The following is a 20,448-nucleotide window of genomic DNA, read 5'->3' on the forward strand; positions in this document are numbered from 1 at the left end:
AATTTTATTAGAGATACAACCTACAAATAATCATTTGAGAAGGAAAAAGCAACAAAACAGTGTTATGGTTAATAAACAAATATTTTATAAAAGTTTCACATAAAGAAATTTTTAGATAATGTTGCCATCTGTGAACATTGGCACATGTTCAAGACTAAGTTATACCAAATTTATGAAAACTCTTCCAGAAAATTGAAGAGAAAACCTTCAAAAAGCCTTTTAAACCAGAAATTTCTGATACTTAAATCAGATTTAAAAATATTATGTAAAAAAATTTAGAGTATCATTATTGAAGGAGATACATGTATACATACATATATGTTTAAATAGTCTAAACAATTGATTTGATAATTGAATTTAAGTATTATAAAAAATAAAAGTTTAAAATCAAGTAAAATTTATTATGAGAATACATGGTTAGTTAGATACTGAAATGAGAAATGATGTCATAAGTACATTTCAGAAAGAAAGCAAAATAAAAACCCATGAAAAGAGAGTGCATTTGACAAAATCCAACATCAGTTTCTGATTAAACAAAACAAAGCAAAAACCAAAAATCTTTTTCCAACTAGGTAATGTGAGAAATTATCTAATTCTTCATGGCTGTTTAAACAAATCTGACTACAAACATTGTATTTGGTGGTGAAAAACAGATTACATAGAGAAAGATGGCAGGGTCCACTCTCAACAAACATGAGTCTTTTCTTTTCTACTTATTTACCAAAAGCCTTGCAACTTCCACTTAGAATGCATTTCTATAAAGATCCCTTGGATCCTGCCGATACACGGTCATTTGCTTCTGGAACTGTGCTGTAGCTCAGTCTTTTGATAAAGACATAATATTCTGAAGGGAAGGAATACTAGTTTCTTTTTTCTTTTTTCTTTTCTTTCTTTTTTTTTTTTTTTTTTTTTTTTTTTTTGGTTTTTCGAGACAGGGTTTCCCTGTAGTTTCTAGTGCCTGTCCTGGAATAGCTCTGTAGACCAGGCTGGCCTCGAACTCAGAAATCCCGCCTGCCTCTGCCTCCCGAGTGCTGGATTAAAGGCGTGCGCCACCACCGCCCGGCCCCCAGGAATACTAGTTTCTAAAGGGGGAAATAGACTAGAAGAGAAGGAAAGTATTTCTCTAACTACGGAGGAGTAAGCCATTTCTAATGGTTAAGAGCATTTGGGTGAGCAGATCTGGTACATAGATGTTTGAGTTTTACTTTGTTTTTCCTTCTGTTAGTTTGCTTCTGAATTTCACATCTGAATTTGATTAAAGCCAATAAATTTCATTTCACATTATACCAATTACACTGAAGTATAGAAATTTCTATGGAATTAGATTGCAATCAACTTATAAATTGATTTTTCTACTTCAATAGGACACTTATTATTAACCGGGGTATTAATTATAAACCTTGTTCAAAGCCTTGGCTCACTGTCAGTACAATTCATGGAAAGAAGAATCTAGAAAACTCATCACTCATGGTATACGTTAGGAAGTATGCTTTTAAAATCAGTACCCAAGTAAAGAGGGGGGTATAGAATTGGATCAAGAAAGAAGTTATAACAAATACCAGTACTGCATACTTCACATGAAAAGGAACTGGCAGAGTCACCTGGTCAAAGAGTGGCAGGTATATTAATATGCTAACTTTTCACGTATATAGATCACTCCTAAAAAGTTCACCATCGTTAGGGGGAAATTCTTTTTTTTCTTTTTTTTTTCATGGTTTATTTTTTATATTAAAAAGTTCCATCTCCTCCCCGCCTCCTCCTCCCTTCCTTCCCCCTCTCCTCCCCCTTCCCCTCCCGTCCTTCTTCCTTCTCCCTCCCCTCCACCCATACCCCCCCTCCCTCCTTCTCAAGGCCAAGGAGACATCAGGGTTCCCTACTCTATGCTAAGACCAAGGTCCTCCCAACTCCCCCCAGGTCCAGGAAGGTGATCGACCAAGCTGAGAAGGCTCCCACAGAGCCCGTCCATGCAGAAGAATCAGAGCCCAACGCCATTGTCCTTTGCTTCTCAGTCAGCCCCCCACTTTTTGGCCACATTCCAAGAGAGGGGTTTGGTCGCATTATCCATCAGTCCCATTCCAACTGGAGTTGGTGATCTCCCATTAGTTCTGTCCCACCGTCTCCATGAGTGAACGCACCCTCACGTTCCTGACTTTCTTTCTCATGTTCTCTCTCCTTCTGCTCCTCATCGGACCTTGGGGGGCTCAGTCCAGTGCTCCAATGTGGGGCTCAGTCATTTTCTTCATCTATCGCCAGGTGGAGGTTCCCTCACGGTCCTGACTTTCTTTCTCATGTTCTCTCTCCTTCTGCTCCTCATCAGAGACCTTGGGGCTCAGTCCAGTGCTCCAATGTGGGGCTCAGTCATTTTTCTTCATCTATCGCCAGGTGGAAGGTTTCCCTCACGTCCTGACTTTCTTTCTCATGTTCTCTCTCCTTCTGCTCCTCATCAGGACCTTGGGAGCTCAGTCTGGTGCTCCAATGTGGGGCCTCTGTCATTTTCCTTCATCTATCGCCAGGTGGAGGTTCAGTTCAGATGGAATGTTAGTGCACAGGATCAGGGATTCCAGGCAGCCCAGGGACACCGCCAGTTCAGATGGAATGTCTAGTGGGGAAATTCTTAACATCAGTCAATAACATACCAGTAATTAGTTATTATGTTGATCATTGATGTTGTATTATGTAACATCTACACAGACACAGACAGAAGACAAACACACGCACACACACGAACACACCACTTGAGGCTACCATTAAGCATTTAATTTAGTTCACTCACCAGTTATGAGCAGATGTCTGCTCTCAGAAAATTCCTCTTAGAGCTCCTAGCTCTTTTCTCTCATTATTAAACACATAATTTTGCATTAGTATAAAGCACATAGCACAGTAGCGATTTTAGCAGTTCCAAAGGGAAAAAATGCATTTGTTATTTCTCTTGTTGTGACAAAATAAAAGACAAAAAGAACTTAGTGAAAGTTTCATTTTGGCTCACTGTCGGGGGTATAATCCATCATGGCAGGGGTCATGATAGCAGGAGATTGGAGCAGGTGGTCATATTACATCTACAGTTAGGAAACAGAAAGAGATGGATGCTTGGGTTTAGCTCAATTTACCCTTTGTATTGGTCTGGCATTTCAGCCCTTGGAATGGTACCACCTATATTTAAGGTGAATTGTCCCATATTGACTAATCTAATCTAGTTGATTCCTAACAGACATACCTGGAGATTTTTTTCCATAGTGACTCTAAATTCTACTTAAATATACATCATACTTGTATATCCACAGTACTTTATCATATAAACAATGAAAATGTAAATTAAATGAGGAAATCAACCATAAATCAAGCACCTATTTCCTTAGTTTCAGATAATCATAGTATAAAGGATGGCATATTCTAATATGACAATAAGGTTGGAATTATTCATGATCCTGAGGACTTACCAAGAGGTTTAACAAACCAAAAATAGTGACTGTCCCTGCCCCGCTTCTTTAGTCAATGGAGTGATAACATGCTGCCATTCTGAAGCTTTATTATTTGATATTTACCACCAAAAGGACCAAAGCACATCCATCACCCTGCCCATTAAACATATTAAGTTAAAGCATGGGAAAGGGGAATATTGTTATCACAAGAAAAATAGAATGGCAGATATGAATTTAGTGTAAACTAACAGTGAAGAAGGAAGTCTAAGATCAAAATTCAAGGAGTACTCCTTATCTTATTTAGTAAGGAGTGGGTACACATGGGGTGATCTTCTCAGGGTAATCTTCTAGGCTCTTATTTTCACACATTGTAGCATCTTTAGTGGTCAAATATATTGATATGGTTATCAACATAAATAATTCCTTCCATTCAGCAATGTGTGGAAACTGGCATTAGGATCTTCTGATCATGTATCCTGTGAAACTGTGTAATGGAACTCATCATTTGTAATCACAAAATGTAACAACCTACTATTTGGCTGACGGATGACCTTGTTCAGCTTCTGTAGTCTTCTTGATAAACAGTCATCGCCAGCAGGTTATTTGATGGATGGCACAATCTCTTCCTAGACAAAAAGATCTTCTGTTCAGAGGTGAGTGAGGAAGCAACTGTTATCTCTTCTGTTTCAACTTTGTAGTTGGACTTAGAAAGTGTGAGAAGTCCATCAATGCACTCTGAAGTTCCTTATTCTCTAAGTGAATGCTCTAAGACCGGGTCTATTTCATTTAGTCAATTGGTAGGATCAGTTCCCAGAATTCTGTGAAGGGTATTGCTATTTCTTATCATCGAATGTGGGGTACCCTCTCTGCTTCAGGCTCTTATCAAAACTTTCCTTCTCTCTTTCTTAGCAAATACTTTAGTAGTCAGCAAGCAATCTTCCCCTGCTGCAGCTATGCTACAAAATGCTGTATTCTTGACAGATTCAGAAAGCTTTACCCCAATAAAACTGTTTCTAATATTTAGTAAGCTCTAAGCTTCAAGAACCCTAATGGGTGAGTAGTTACAGACTTCTTTCTTTGTAGTTTCTGAGGTTCCCCGCAGCCTGTTCTCAGTTTGCCCCATTAGACCCTGCTCTCTGAGTCTACTTCACAGTTAGTATACTTACTTTCCCATTAATTGGCACACATAATAATCCAGGCTGAGTGAGGAAACACTTCCATTTAGCATTTTTCAGACTGTTCAGCATCTATTCTGCTTCCCATCACAGGCCCTTGCTGTTGTTAATCAGTTGGTATTCCTGATTTTAAACTTGGTTCTTGATTATCAGGATGTCATAACAGAAAATGAAAAAACACTTCAATGTCTGAGAAATGTAGTCTTAGCTATACTTCTTCTTTGGTACAGATGGAAAATAAAAAGAGAAGCAGGCAGACAAGCCCACTGAGCACCAGATTTGTTAAGCACCAGATTCGTTATCATTTCTAAAGAGTTCCTCTTATGGTGCCAATAACCTGTGGTCACCTTTGGCAGGATTCAACCCCTTCCATCAACTCTCTGCTTTTCTCTGTCATACTTCTTTAATATTTATTCTTTAAATAAGCATAACTAGCTATTTAAAATTTAAATATTGTTAAATAGATTAATATTTTTCCTACTGATTAAATATTGCATTATTGCTGAGGGCTTCCAGAATCATTAACTTAAGCTATAGTAATGTCTTCATTTGCAAACTTCTGGTCCATGGAAGCTGAAGGAAAACGTATTCAATATAAAGATGTTAGCACCTCTCAACTTAGGTTATGGATAAAACTTGCCTTCATTGGTTCTTTCCAGACCTATATTGCCAATCCATAACAGCGTGATAAAAGTTGGAATTTTTTATGAGCAAGAAATTATAAGCAAGCATTTTTCCTATTCTGTGAATAAAAAAAGGAAACAAAGGAAGCAATTAATGTTTATGGTATGTCTTTTTTTTCTTTTTTTGTGTTTTCGAGACAGGGTTTCTCTGCAGCATTTTTAGAGCCTGTCCTGGAACTAGCTCTTGTAGACCAGGCTGGCCTCGAACTCACAGAGATCCACCTGCCTCTGCCTCCCGAGTGCTGGGATTAAAGACGTGCGCCACCACCAAGCACCGCCAGGCTATGGTATTTCTTAAGAGACTGGATTCAGTAACTGATTAATTACTCCAATCTTTGCTTGATTTTGCCTCCAACATTAAAAAAATGGCAATAATTTTTAAAATACTTTGGAGGGCAACATCCAAAAGAACCCTTTGCTTTTGTCTCTTGTCTCTTTTCCTCTGAATCTCTATTTGTTTCGCTTCTATGATTTTAAAGATTTAAAAAAACTTCGGGCTACCTTTCCTCATGTTGTATTTTACTGTTTAAAGGAATTATTCCTATTTTTTCCAGTAAATTAAGCACCCACTAGAACACTGGTATTTTTGATAAGTGCAGAGCTTTTACTGTATTGTTCAGAAGCGTTGTGAGAGGAACATTTTTCAGAGTGCCGTATTTAAGAGATTGTTGACAGAACAAGATCAAAGGCACAAAGAAAGAACATAGTAATTTACTCCTTCTAGATAACAAACACTGATATCACTGATAGTAACGGATATTTCTTCAGATTTATGTCTAACAAATTCAACGATGTTAACAATTGATCAAGAACGAAAATTATGATGGCCTACCTGTACACAGCAAACACTCAAGGTTGTGTAAATCAAGAAGATGAGTTTTGCTTTGATTAAATAGCTAAAATATGGATAATACTGTGATGCAAGTTTAAAGGAAAGATAATGATATTCATTGAACACATTTGAAGGTCTAATTGATAATGACTACTTACTAATGACAACCAATGCAGTAAAATAACTAGGAAAATGGCAGTTCTATTTTTCTAATTATCCATAGCAGATTATGAGGGAGCCAATGTATTTCAATACTAACATTTTCAATGTTAGATGATCTTTTGATAGCTTGTTAGCCAATAAAGTATTGTAAGAAAAAAATGAGGCTTTAATTTATTTATTTTTATTAACCAAGGATAAACTACTGCCATTTGGATACCTGATTTCACTCCCTCTGTCTTCAGGCCAGGTCTTTCTTTCTTATTCAGCCTCATGCTATGTTCTCTGAAAAACCCAAATCACTCTGTAGTCATTGAATATTGGGGGTCACTAAAACCTTACGCCAGGAGAAAGATGAAGGATCACTGAAATCATAAGAAATCACAGCATTAGAGGAAACCTTTGACAGTGATTATGTAAGGAGTCACCATATGGGGGCACACTCTTCAGGGCAACAGCCTGCAGGCTGTGCATGAAGCTTTAGAGAGTCCAGAGTTCAGTTGTCACATTTCACAGAATTTTTTTTCTAATAATGTTAACTTACCTGGGGACTTCTTGGTTTTATTTTTAACAACTGAACCATAGTCCATTTCCTGAATGTTCCAGTTTTCAATTACTATTCAAATGTTATGGAGTTCTAGACTGTTTTCAATCTCTCCCTATTATGAAAGGAGCAGCAATCAGCAAATGAGCAAGTTTCTCTCTAGTGTGATGTCGAGTCCTTTGGGTATCTGCCTGAGAGTGGTACAGATGGATCTTAAGGCAGTGTCTTTCTACTTTCTTAAGGAGCGGGCACTCTGATTTCCATAGTGGCTGTGCGAGATTGAACTCCCACCAGTACTGGATGAGTCTTCCCTTAACCACCACCACATCCTTCCAGCATGAGCTGGCATTCGTTTTGTTGATCTTAGCTTTTCTGACTGGTGTGAGATGAAATCTCAAAGTAGGTTTGATTTGTCTCTCCCTTATGACCAGTGATGCTAACGTTACTTTAAGTGCTTCACAGCTTTTGTGGTTCATCTTTTGAGAACTCTGTGCTTAGATCTGTCCTCTATTTTAATTGGATTATTTGTTTTCTTGATGCCCTGTTTATTGAGTTCTTTATATAGTTTAGATGTTAGCACTCTATCAGATATTTAGTTGGTAAAATTTCTTACCAACCGCTGTACTCTCTGACTGATGGTGATCTTTTCCATACAGAAGAGTTTAAGTTTCATGATGTCTCCCTTATTGTTTTCCTTGATTCATGTGCTATTGGTGTTTGTGCTCAGAAAGTCATTTCCCGTGGCAATGAATTTAAGGCTATTCCAAATTTCTCTTCTCTCAGACCAGGATATCCAGCCTTATGCTGAAGTCTTTGATACTTTGAGAGCTGAGTCTCTGCAGGATGATATACATTCTTTTGCATAGAACCACCCAGTTTGACCAGGACCATTTGTTGAAATTGCAGTATTTGTTCCAGTGTGTATTTCTGGTTTATTCTGTGTTTCCACATGACACTGAAAATTGTCATTTCAACTTCTTTGAAAAGTTGTGTTAGGATTTTGATGGTGAGTCCATTGAATCTGTAGCTTGTTTTTCATAGAATGGCCATTTTTGACTATATTATTCTGACTAATCCATAAGCATGGAAGATCTTTCTATAATCTGATATCTCATTTAATTTCTTTCTTTAGTGTCTTTAAGTTCTTATACAGTTTCTCTCTTGCTGGTGAGAGTTACTCCAAGATTTTTTGAGGCTATTGTGAAGGTATTGTCCTTCCTGATGTTGTTCTCAATAAGATTGCCATTGTATGTAGGGAGGCTATTGATTTTTGTGTGTTAATTTTGTACCCAAATACTTTCATGGAAATGTTTATCCTTTATCTAAGGTAGGAGTTTTCTGGTGGTATTTTTATGTTCATTTATGTATAAAGCATATTATATGTAAATAGATACTTTGACTTCTTCTTTTCTTATTTGTAACTTCCTTTAGTTGTTTTATTGTTGTAGCTAAGACTTCAAGTACTATATTGAGTAGGTATGGAGAGAGTGGGCTGTCTTATTTTGTTCCTGATTTTAATGAAAATATTTTGAGTTTCTCTTCTTTTAGGTTGATGTTGGTTGTGGGCTTGCTGTAAATTGAATTTATTTTGTTGCAATATGTTCCTTGTATCCCTAACCCAGATAGGATGTTTGTCATGAACAGGTGTTAGATTTTATCAATGTGGTTTTTATGTTTAATCTGTTCATATGGAGGATTACATACAAATTATAAATTTACATATAATTTCTGCATTTCTGGATTGAAATGTACTTAATTATATATAATATATAATATATTATATGTGATATGTGATATGTGATATGTGATATGTGATATATGATATATAAATAATAAATTATAATTATAATGGATATAATTATATTTTTAAGTGATTTTGTATTTGGTTTGCAAGTATTTTATTGAAAAATTTTGCATCTGCATTCATATAATAATTGGTCTGAAATTTTCTTTTTGTTGTTGTTTCTGATTCTTTGTGTGGTTTAAGTATCAGTGTTATTGTGGCCCATAAAATTAGTTCTGTTCTATTTTTTGAAATCTATTTTGAGGAATATTGGTTTTAATTCTTCCTTAGAGGTAAATTCTGCATACATCCTGAAGCTATTTTTGATTAGGAGATTTAATTACTGTCTATATGTCATTGGGGGGTCATAGGTCTATTTAAATTGCTTATCTTATTTAATTTAACTTTGGTAGGCTGTACATACCAAAAACCTTATCTACTTATTTTAAATCTTCAATTTTAATGAAATACAGAATTTTCATGTATATCTACAATGTTTTCTTGATTTGCTCAGTGTCTCTCGTTATGTACCCCTTTTAGTTTCTTTTTTTTTAATTTGGATTTCCTGTTTTTAGTTAATTCAGTTAAGGGTTTATCAATCTTACCAATTTTTTCAAAGAAGCAACTCTTTGTTTCATTGATTCTTTGGATTAGTTCTATTTTACTAATTTTGTCACTGGGTTTTACCATTTCAAGCTTTCAACTCCTTTGAGGTATTATTTCCTTTCCTGTTCTAAAGTTTTCACCTATGCCATTGTTTTTAACGTGATATCTTTTCAATAATTTTTTGTTGGCATTTATTGCTATGAACTTTCTTTGTAGAACTACCTTCATGTGCTCCTTAGGTTTGGGTATGTTGTATTTTCAATTTCATCAATTCTAAAAATTTTAGCTTCCTTCTCAACTTCTGTCTTGACCTATTTTTCATTTCATAGTGCATTGCACAGTGTCCATCAGTTTATAAACTTTCTGTTGTTTCAGGTGTTGTTGAAATACAGCTTTAGTCCTTATGAATAGCTACAGTTCCGATTATTGTTTCAAATTTCTTGTATCTAATGATGCTTACTTTGTGTCTAAGTTTATGGCCAACCATAGAGAAAGTTTTATGAGCTGCTGAGAAAAAGGTATTTTTTTTATTTGCGTTTGCTTGAAATGTTCTGTAAATATCTGCTAGGTACATTTAATTTATTATATTATTGAACTACAGAGAAATTTAACTGTAATTTAAATTAAATTTAACTGCAAATTTTTCTGTTTAATCTTTGTCAAAATGTCAATTTATGAACCTGGGTGCCTTGTGTTTGATTATAAATGTTTAAAGTTGTAAAACTCTTGGAGGAATTTTTCTTTGATGAATATGTAGTATCCTTTCCTATCTCTTCTGATTAGTTTTGGTTTGAAGTCTATTTTTTCAAATGTTAGAGTGAAAATACTTATGTGCTTCCTGTGTCCATTTGCTTCAAATACCTTTTTCTATCATTTTAGCCAAGCTGATATCTATCCTTTATAGTAAGGTATGTTTTGTTGGATAATTGCTTTAAATGGATCCTGTTTTCTAATCCAGTCTGTTAATCTGTGTCTTTTCAATGAGGAATTGAGAGATTTGATAGTGAGAGTTATTAATAAGCAGTGGTGATTGATTTTTGTCATTTTTGTTGTTGTTGTTTTAGGGGTGGTGTGAGTTTTTTCTTTCTAATCTTTTTGATTTTCTAGTCTGGGATTATTTAGTCATTATATTTTCTTGGGTGTGGTTTACCTCTTAAGATTTATGTTTTTCTTCTAATTCCTTCTCTAGAGCTATATTTTTAGATGAATACTGATTTAATTTTGGTTTTATTTTAGAATATCTTTCTTTCTCCATATATTCCAATTTGTAGTTTTACCAGATATAGTAATTGTAATATCATCCATACCTTTGGTGTTTTGGCTTTTAGAGTCTTCATTGAGAAGTCAGGTGTTATTCTAACGAGTCTGCCTTTATATGTTGCTTGGTCTTTGTTCTTTGCTGTTTTTTATATTCTTTCTTCATTCTGTATACTTATTGTTTTGATTATTATGTGTCATGGAGAGTTATTTTCTGGTTCAAGCCATTTGCTGTTCTGCGTACTTCTTCTATCTTGACAGGTACCTTTAGATTCAGGAAATTTTCTTCTCTGATTTTTTAAAAAATATTTTCTGTGTCATTTATTAGAGTTATTTTTCACCCTCTATTCTACTGCTCATAAATCTGTTCATTTCTTAATGTCCCAAATTTTCTTTATATTTTGTGCCTGGATTTTTTTTTAGATTTAATATTTTCTTTGACTAAGCTGTCCATTTCTTCTAGCTTGTCTTTAATACTTGACTTTCTCTCTTCTGTGTCCTTTACTCTATTGATGAGACCTCTTTTTCTTCATTTCCTGACTTTTAAATCTCAAGTTTAATCTCTTTGTAAGTTTTCTTTAGTGATTTTATTTCTTCTTTCATTTCTTGAATTGATTTCATCAGATCACTCCATAGTTTTTTTTGTGTTCCCACAGACTTCATTAAGTGATTTTATTCATGTCATATTTGAGGTCCTTGGATATTTTCATAATAACTATTTTGAAGTCCTGGTCTTGTGCTCAGCTCTACTGCAGTTCTCTGGGCTTACTGTAGTTAGGTTGCTCTGCTCGAGAGGAGATACTTTGTCTTGGTTGTTAATGATTTTGTTTTTGCACTGGTGTCTAGACATTTAGGAATGATTGTGGTTCTTTGCATTGGTATTTGGTCTTGTCTTTGTTTGGTGGATGTTCCATGCCTTAATTTTTGTTGCCCTCTGTGAATCTTAGGAAAGTGTGGTGGTTGTCAGTTCCCTGCTATGAGGGTTTTGTACAGGTCAGTGAGTGACAGAAGGGAACAGAGATGGGCTAGGAGTGAAGTCTGAGAGGGACTTCAGGAAAGAGTTTAGTGAATTGGGTTCACAGGGAGTTGGTGGTGTTTGGAAAGGGATCCTGTGACTACAGTCCAGTAAGGCAAAGAATTATCTGGAGAGATAGAGGTTAAGGAGCTCAGGGTCCCAGATTTTGAATCAAGAGTTGGAGTTTCCAGTGAATGACGTAGAAGTAGAAAGATGTGTACCTGTAAGCAGCCTGTTTACTAGCTGTAGGTGAGAATGGGGAGGTCATAGTGGAGAAAGGGAGAAAAGGACGGATACCGTGTTTCCCTATATGTGTCCCTGCCTAGCTAGTGTGGCCACTGGATGTTTCAGGTAGAAGGTGGTCTTAGGTATTTAGGTGCATTCATATGTTAGTGACTTTCCCAAAGGGAGAGAGGAGAAAAGCTGGTTCATCAACAAGGCTTGGTTGAGTCCTCAGGGAATGGAGATAGAGTTGGAGGACAGTCTACTGTAAGTGGTCTGCTACAGGGTTGTGGAAGGGACCAGGGGATTGCATTGAGGACAATCAGCAGAGTGAAGATGGCCTACCTCTTTACCAGGCCAGTATGGGCATTGGGTCCCAGGCAGACTATGTTTCTGGGTATCAATAGTTGACATAAATGTAAGTTGACATCAAAGAAACTGGGTCTGTTCCTTGCAAGGTTTTGTGGAGTCCCTGGGAATGGAGGCAGAGAGAGAATGCAGGCTTCTTCAAGTGGGGTGCTACAGAAAGGAGACTGGGGAAATTGCAATGAGGGAAGGTGGTTTACCTGCTTCCCAGGTAAAGGGTGCCTCCCAGAATTTGGGGGGCTGACACAAAGAGGTAGCAGAGAGAGGAAAGCTGGGCTAATGGCCCTAAGATTAAGAGGGGTCCTCCCAGAATACAGGCAAAGAGAAGACCTGGGCCTGTGGCCAGTGGTGGCTTCCTACAGGGTTCAGTAAAAGATTCCCATTGCGTCTTGAAATCATGTTTCCTTGTGGGTATCTAGTTCGTTGTTTCTTTTGCTTTATCTATGAGTGTATAAAGATCATTCAAAATATTTCAAAACTCTTATGTGGTCATTATTTGTTTTGTAATCAAATTAAGAAAACAGATAAAGAAAACCATTCTCATTTAAGATAAGTGGGAAGTGCATATTTGCAAATTCTCTCTATGAGGGTTGCTTTGTGGGAGAATTAACTACTGTTCCCAGGCTCTGCAACAGGAGAGAAAATACAGTTGAGTCACAAAGGAGTGAATGAGCACACTTAGTAAGTTTCTCAACCTGTTATTTTCTTGGAATGGCTCCTATAGACACAAGTGTTTGAGTGCTTGGCCCACATGGAATGACAGTACTAGGAAATGTGGCTTTGTTGGAGGAAATGTGTCATGTGTGGATGGGCTTTGAGGTATCTTTTGCTCAGGCTTTTCCTAGTATGGCACACAATCTCTCTTGGGTACCTGCAGATCAAGATGTAGAACTCTCAGCTCCTTCTCCAGCACCATGTCTGTCTGCATCCCTCCGTGTTTCTTGCCATGATGATAATGGACTAAACCTCTGATACTATAAGCCAGCCCCAAATATATGTTTTCCTCTATAGGCATTGCCATGGTCACCACATCTCTGCACTGCCATTGAACCTTAACTAAAGAAGAAATAAACAATGAAATGCAAAAACCACAATCTGTTTGGAACTCGGATTCTGACCAGGTCAGTAAAATATATTCAGTTTATGAATATATGAACTGAGACATGGAGGAAAGCAAAAAGCTGAGAAAATAAGATGAAACGTGGGAATTTTACTTAGCCAGTGCTTATCTATGTGCAAATGGTACCCCAAAAAAATGACCTTAGGTCCAGGGATACATACAGCCTGAACTGAACAATTAGCCTCCGGACCTGTCTAGGTCTGTGTCAGGCTGATAGAAGAAACTTTTCAGCCTTGGTTTGGTGACTCTTCTAGAGTTTTCAAAATACCAAAGTTGGCAATTACATTCCCCACTTTAGAACTGTCTCAAGAGTTCAGTCTCCCCTTTGTGGAACATCTTATGCTTGGAATTTCATTTTGTAGCTGAATGTGACATTAGAGTCTTTGACAGAGGGCAAACTGTTTCAGAGAAGTAATTCAGAGAAGTAATTTTATGTATGGCTATAAAATATATTTTAATCCATTTGGCCTGCATATTAACTTCCTTTTAAAAATTGGCTAAGGAGATAGCTCAGTTAGTAAAGGGTTTGCCATCCAAGTATGAGGACCTGAATTTTATCACCAGAGTGCATGTGAAAAGTCACATTAAAAACAACAAAACTGGGATCAGCAACAGGTGTTTGCTGTTGCAGCACTGGGAAGCCAAGAAAGGTAGGATGCCTACTAGCGTTGCCTACAGGGCAAGCTCCATGCCTATGTGTTAATTTGCCCCCCCCCCCCGCCGCCCAAAAATACAAGGAAGGTGATGCCTGAGGAATGATAGCCAAGGTTTATCTCTGCACACATGAATGCACCTGCACACACATGAGTACATGCACATGAGCACACACACACACACACACACACACGAGTTTTTTCCTGAATGAGGAAAGTTAGTTCACTGTGGTAGAAAGTTTAGCACCACTTAAGATCTCTGCCGTTCTTTACATAATAAAACAGAGATACTATGAAGTTGAATCATTATGCACAGTTTTCTGCCATGACTACTTCTTAAAACAAAACAAAAAATTCATGAAATGCTAAATAGCAAATTTACTTCACAAATTTGAAAGCATTAGACTTGGAGTCTTTCTTGTAGCAAGACCCTATAAACATAGATGTCTCTCATAAATGGAAAAATAAAATAGTTATGGTGATCAATGTTCAAGTCTGTGAATGTGCAAAAATGCCATGTGGTTATACACATTAAATAGATGATTTGTATAACATGTACATTTTATGTCGATAATGCTGTATAGAAAAGTAGCAAACAGGGGAGATGGATCAGTGATTAGGTGAACATGGGCTACTGCAGAGGACATGAGTTTGGTTCTCCCGGAGCTCACAACTGCCAGTAACTCAATAACTCAATATCCAGGGGATCTCTCTCCTCCTGGCTTCCACAGGCACACTCATCTGCGCACGTGCGCATGCGCGCGCGCGCACGCACACGCACACACACACACACACACAATTAAATTAAAAATATTAAAATGTAGAGAAGTAACAATTCATGGATTGGACCTATCAGTAGATATAGATCACAGCCTTGAACCTGAACCATGAACACAAATGCTTCTTACAGAAGATTTAACGTAGTACTGAAAACTTTAACCTAATGAAAAAATAAAATTTGCATTAGGAAAAGGGTATAATAAAAAAATGACTGCAGAATCTTATAAATTAATAATAAGATTAATTATTATTTATGTATTTATGTAGTATTTATTATAGGCTAGATCTGTTCTAACTAGTATAAGAGGAATCATTGGATCGTCACAATCATTTTGAACTAAGGATCAGAAAAATTAAAATACTTGCTAAGAACATACAGCTAGAACAAATAATAACTAAGACATGAGCTCCATCACGTTGATTCAGAATTTTTCTTCCAGTCTTGTATGAGTTATCTTAGACAGCACCAGCTGCTGTAGAAACAAATGTGAAGGATTCTGCAGCGTGCTATAGAGAAGATTAATTCTCACTCCCAGAAAACTCAGTATAGTATTTTGCTATTTGAAGTGATTTTCCTTCAAGCAACTCTTTAGATGCTTGCTTCTTCTTTCATGTGGTTCTGCAGGCATCCGCATGTGCATTTAAAAGACTCTCTGCCCACTGGTATTAGAGCAGACAGTGAGAAGAACCTGCCAGTATAATATGAGCAAGCCCTGGAAGGGACGTCACTTTCATTGACATTCTGTTGTCTGGCACCCAGCCTTATCACAAAGTTTAACAGTAAGAGTGATTGGCAAATTTGTCTTGTGTATGCCAGAAAAATCGATAATGGTTGGGGCCACCATAATTTAGAACTGCTAAATGACCACTGTGGACTCTGCATTTAACGGTATATTGGCAATTTCTTTAAAAACAAACAAAATCACTCTTTACCTTTGTTTCAAAATCAGAGTCAAGAAACAAAAATGTCTACAGATATCAATCCTTCTGGTTTGCCTTCAGAATCTCTGACTTTCCATTTTGAAACAGATAGGTTTATGCAAATGAGACACAATCTACACCTTAGAGTCAAACACCTCCAAAATAATAAGTGAGGTTAAGACCAGCTTCCATTTCACATGGTGACCAACCTTGATGTGATTACATTCTTTTTAAGATGGTTTTTTATTGAACTATACATTTTTCTCTGCTTCCTTCCATCTTCTCTCGTGAATGGACACTTCCAATTTACTCAGGAAATCATGTCTTTTTTACCTTCCGTTGTAGATCCATGTATGTCTCTCTTAGGGTTCTCTTTGTTGTCTAGTTTCTCTGGGGTTATGGCCTATAGGCTGGCTTTTCTTTGCTTTATGTTTAAAAGCCACTTATGAGTGAATACATACTTCGCTTGTCTTTCTGGGTCTGAGTTACCTCACTCAAATGGCTTTTTCTAGATCCATCCATTTACCTGCAAATTTCAAGATGTCATTATTTATCTATTATAAATATACCACATTTTATTTATTCTTCAGTTGAAGGGCATCTAAGTTTTTTCCAGGATCTGGCTATTACAGATAATGCTGCTATGAATGTAGTTGAACACATGCCTTTGTGGGTATATACCTTTTGGTATATACCCAAAAGTGGTATTGCTGGGTTTTGAGGTAGATTGTTACTAACTTTCTGAGAAATCACTATACTGATTTCCAAAGTGACTGTACAAGTTTGCACTCCCACGAGCAATGGAGGAGTGTTCCCTTCACCCCACATCCTCTCCAACATAAGTTGTCATCATTGTTTTTGATCTTCTCAGGGTTGTTCAGATTTGCATTTCTCTGATGGCTAAGGATGTTGAGCATTTCCTTAAGTGTCTTTGAACCCTTTGAGATTCATCTGTTGAAAGTTTTCAGTTTAGGTCTATCTATATCCCATTTTTTTAAAAATTGGATTATTTGTTCTTTTGAAGATAAGTTTCTTGAATTCTTTTATATTTTGGAGAGCAAATGAAAAGGCATACTTTTGTATCTGGGTTGGGGTAGAGTACATCTAGATATCTCACAAAGGCCTGGAAACTGAACCAAAGTGGTTAGCAACAAAAACAAGGGTAAAACACAAATTTCTACTTAGGTGGAGCAGAGAAATCAAATTCACACCTGCGGGGGAGAGTGGGTGGGTGGGTGGGGTCTGTGCAAGTACTTGCCTGCCACACACCAGCCCTGAATGCAGTACATACAACTGAAAAGAAAATACTAAAAAACAAACAAAAAACAAAACCAAAAACCTTTGCTGACAGTTACATCCTTGCAGTTTCTGTCTTTCCTTTTTTTTTTCCTTGACTGTTGAAAGAAAACCAGCATTCAACATTTAAGCAGGTTCAGAGACAGCACTGCCACTCATCTTATTTCTGTGAATCAGAGCCTCTCCGTTTCTCACAGCCTGTTTATTTTTAAAATACACTGCTCTAAATAAGGAGCAAATCTATGTAAATAAGGGATAACTGCAGCATCGAGAGCGAGCAACATCCAGTCAGTGTTTCTGTTACCTCCACATTTCAGAATATTTTTTGAGTCGTCTGAGACACAGTTTTATTTCATATTGCAGAATCAGTTATTCTAACCAGATTAGGTGAAAAACAGAACCTGCCTCCACATTAATCTGAATAAGTCTTCAGTGTGCCCATAAAATAATGAATTTTGATTTCCTAGGTTACTAGATGAAAACTGACAATATAAGACCACAATAAGGACTTAATAAATATCTGTATGGAGTTTTTGCATCATGAATGCCATTTGTTTTTTAATGTATTTTTATTTTATTTTAGATGATACTATAATTACATTACTTCCTTCCGTATATTTGCTCATTATAACTCTTCCATGTGCCCCCTCCCTGTACTCTTTCAAATCCATGACCGCCTTTTCTTTATTGATAGATACATATATATGTATCTATATCTCTATCTATCTATCATCTATCTATCTATCTATCTATCTATCTATCTATCTATCTATCTATCTATCTATCATCTATCTATCTATCTATCATCTATCTATCTATCTATCATCTATCTATCTATCTATCTATCTATCTATCTATCTATCTATCTATCTGCAACCTTCTCAACCATATGTCTTCAGGGTGCTATTCCTCTTGCTCTCAGAATTCCTTAGTTGCCTGTAGATCCTTATGTAATGTTATGGCCTCTTGGCCTTTCTCCCTTCCACACCAGCATGTCTATTGTTGAGATCATGCTTAGGCAGTCATGTTGATGAGCATTCATTGGTATAGCTTATCTGAAATTTCTAGGAGACACAGCCTCAAAGCAGCAAACTTCTTGTTCCTCTGCCTCTTAGAATCATTCAGCCACCCCCCCTTTCCTGAATAGATTCCTGAGCCATTGGTTTTTCAAAATGTAAAAATGAGAATGTGTGGCTTTTGTATTAAAATATGTAAATGAGTCATGTCCTCCAGATCCAATATTCAGGCTATCACTTCACCAATTCTACTTTCTAAACTGTAACTCATCTGTATCTCTTTCCCTAATATAAGGGGAAGGCAGGTGAATGTCATAATCTCACTATGATCTCAGGGCTCAGAAACCAGAGCCTAGTACCTTAGGGGTTCTACACCTGCTTCTAATTTCATCACCCACTGTGACTGTTGCTCAACACAAAAATAACTCAAGTAGTCTTCATCTGCAAGGCAAAAAAAACCAGAATTCTTAAAAAGGAAGCTTACTTGGAGAATTTCAATGACTCTGACATATCTCCAAGAAAAAAAAAAACTAAAAAGCTATTTTTCAAGTGATTAACATTGATTAATTCACAACTAAGATAATGATTTGCATAATTTTAGAATATGTAATTAACTCCAAGATTTGTCTGAGCACTTCAGACATAAAGAATAAGTTTCTTGAGGTTTTCTCTTTCCTGAGTCAATTTATTATTCATCTTCATACCTAATGTAGCTAACTGGCTGTGGCCTGAGCAACATGGGTTAAAGACAGAAGTTGGAGTATGAAGGGTAAGAGGTTTAGCTTTGCAGTCGTACATCCGAGCTTTAACCATGACTTTACCCTGCCACCTACTATTGACCTTGAATGATACCTTGATCTCTTCAAAACGTTCTTGCGTTCTCTACAAATTAGAGATTTAAATAGTATTAGTAGTATTAGTATTAGTAATAGTAATAGTAGTAGTAGTAATGATCACAACAGGCAGGGAATAGTGGTACATGATTTCAATCCCAGCACTCAGAAGACAGAGCTGAACCTAGTCTACACAGCAAGATTCAGACCTGCCAGAGCTCCAAAATGAGAACCTGAATTCCAAAGGGAAAACAGAACTGCAGAAAGGTCATAATTATTAAATGAAATAATGTAGGCTACTTTCTTAGCCCACGATTACACAATTAATCAGATTCTGACACAATTACTCTCCTGATGATAATAGCTTGCACTGAGTTTGCCAATGTCTTTATGTAGATGTCAAAGACATGCTAAATTCACAGATATTTAGTTTTTCATTCAGTTCTACAAATGGCATGCTAGAGGAAGTAAGGATGAGATAGGAAAAAAAAAAACCTCACGATCTTGTTTCTCCAGAGTGCTTTCACTTCAAACAAGCATATTGTAGAATTACAGTGGTGACAATAGACATATTATATAGAATGTGCCTACAATCGATATATAGAAATCAGAGAGAGAGAGTATGGCATAGCTGAGAATTGGAATCCTCAGAGCAAACTTCATAAACATTGTAACTTGAGTAGTAAGTGGGTTCTTAAAATGATAGCTTATATCTATTGAGTGCCTACATGAGGCAGGTCCTGGCTTAAAAAACTCTACACACTATGTGATTCTGAGTTCTCTTAAAAGGTTAGAATATAAAAGTAGAAATAAAATTAGAAATGCATCTATGTATATAGATAAGGGAATGATATCCATTCAGTTTAGGATCCTGAAACATGAGCTTTATTAGCTTGTTGGGAGGTCTACTCCTGGAATGTACAGTATAGCTCTGTAATAGTTAGCAAAGAAGACACAATGGGTGTTCCAAGTCTGATAGTCTCATTACAAATTCTCATTCTACTTCAGGGAAGGATAAAATCTAGGATATGTTTGTTTCTTTACTTTGCCCATTTGTGTCTACTCTCCTCATTTCATAGCCCAGGTGACTATACTGGAGTGATGATAAAAAATAATGTATTTATAAAGTAAAGTGATAAATAAATTATAAACAATGTTGTCATCATTTTACTTATACCAAAAGGAAATTATAAAATATGACCAACACCCATAAAGAAAATAAGTAAAAGTAGATTACTCTGTCAATTATGTCTGATTGTACAAACTCTCATCCACTATACATATTCCTCTCTCTTCAAGACAATGAAGAAGTGAACCCTAATGTATACAAACAACAAATGGGCTGAGAAAGAAATCAAGTAGCCAGGGCTCAGGTTATTGGGAGCCAAATGGTAGTAGTATCAAAGAGTTCCACAATAGCCTGAAATGGATTATAACAATGGTTTATTTGTTTGGGGATAAACTGACAGTAAAGGTAGTGATCCACAGTCCTCTGCTTGCACTGAAACCTGGAAATAAACCAAGCAGAAAAAAGGGGGCAGGTTACAGTTTGCCTGAATTTTATAGTGCATGAAACCATGCCCAAAGTGGGCCAATATCTTAAAGGCTATTGGCTGAAGGAGTTTCCACAACAAACAACACCCTTTACAATAGCTACAAATAATATAAAATATCTTGGAATATCTCTAACCAAGCAAGTAAAATACCTGTATGAAAAAAAAGGTCAAGCCTTTTAAGAGAGAAATTGAAGAAGATATCAGAAGATGAA

The sequence above is a fragment of the Arvicola amphibius genome, chromosome 8 (genome assembly GCF_903992535.2).
Source record: "Arvicola amphibius chromosome 8, mArvAmp1.2, whole genome shotgun sequence".
NCBI lineage: Eukaryota > Metazoa > Chordata > Mammalia > Rodentia > Cricetidae > Arvicola > Arvicola amphibius.